This window comes from Charadrius vociferus, unplaced genomic scaffold, assembly GCF_000708025.1.
Source record: "Charadrius vociferus isolate BGI_N301 unplaced genomic scaffold, ASM70802v2 scaffold1351, whole genome shotgun sequence".
Taxonomy (NCBI): domain Eukaryota; kingdom Metazoa; phylum Chordata; class Aves; order Charadriiformes; family Charadriidae; genus Charadrius; species Charadrius vociferus.
In genome coordinates this window covers 292,679-294,125 of record NW_009646638.1, presented here as the reverse complement: position 1 = coordinate 294,125, position 1,447 = coordinate 292,679, and positions in this window count along the sequence as shown.

Here is a 1,447-nt window from a genome sequence, read left to right as displayed (position 1 = left end):
CCCCTCCGGGCGGCGGTGGGAGAAGGGGCTCGCGGAGCCGCCGGCGCCACGGGCACGGGATCAGGCTTGGCTGGGATTCGGCGAAAGTTGGGTGGGCATTGGCAGCGCCGCTGACCCTGGGAGAGGCCTGGGAGGGCTCCAGCACAGGCGCGGGCCGGCGATGGCCACGTTGGATTTCTCATGGAAACTTGCGTCGGAACTTGCCAGGTCCCAGGATTTTTTTTAATTTTTTTCCCTTGCCGTTGCCCAGATTTTCTCTAACCAGCTCCTCTGATTTCCTCCAGCTGCCTGCACGCGAGCGCTGTGCAGCAAACGCCCGGAGCGAGCCGGGGAGGAGAGCGGCCGCCCTTGTCCCAGCGGGCGCGCGGCCGGTGGCATCCAGCTGTAGGTAACTGCTGGGCGCAGGTTCGGTCACCGGCGAAGCTGGGGGAACGGCGAGGTGTTGGTGCAGGTGTAGGGTCTGAGCCGGATGGGGACCACTGAGATGGTGCTGGAGGACGGGAGAGCGGTGGGAAGGAGGGCTGGAGCAGGCAGGGATGAGCGTGACCCGGCAGCGACAGCGGCAGCAGCCGGCAGGGCAGGGGAACCCCTCTTCCCCCAGCTGCCAGCTCGTGGGATGATTTGAAGACTTCAAGAAAGCCCTGAGCCAGCCCAGCATGGGACACCGCCTGCCAGGAAGGATGGAAAAGCCTGGAAAAGGTGTGGTGGGAGTCGCAAGGGCTGCTGTGGAGCAGGGCAGAGCGATCTGTTATCCATTGGCAGAAGGTGGGACAAGAAACTCTGAGCTTCGACCGCAGCGAGAGACTTTTAGGGGAGTTTTTCCCATGTCCACGTTGGGGGTGCACTGGGATTGCTGCCTGTTGGAGACCCCCAGGAAGAGGCAGGATGGGGATGCAGAGCAGGCAGCTCACCGCAGCATCACCAAACGGCGGCTCCCCAATTCCATGGACCTTCTCCCAGCCTCAACCTCCCGGCCGGGATGCGCAACAGGTTTGGTTGAGAGCAGAGGGAAGCAGGAGCCGCTCGGAGACGTCCAGGGCAAGGGGTTGAATTCAGGCAGCAGAATGGGTTCGCTGGTCTAAATCCCTTCTGGAGCCGGAAGGTTTTTTTGGCTCCCTTACAGCAGTGTCCGGGCTATTGTGGGAAAGCACTGAGCGCCGATCACCGCTTTGCCTCCGCTGAAGGCAGTGTCACAAGGCTCGCCGAGAGGGGCTGGGGAACCAAGTCGGTTTTGGCTGAAAAAACATCTTTTCGTAACCACAGGGGAGGAGGGAGCCAGCTGGGCAGAAAACACAAGCAGGGCAGTTCCCTAGAAATATCCAAACTCCTCCAAAAAATAACCTGAAGTAATAACTCTCCCCACCCAGCCCTCCCCAGCCCCGTGCGCACCCTGCCGGCTCGCCGGATTCATCCCGCTTTTATCTCCCAAATCCCCTCGCTCTCCTGA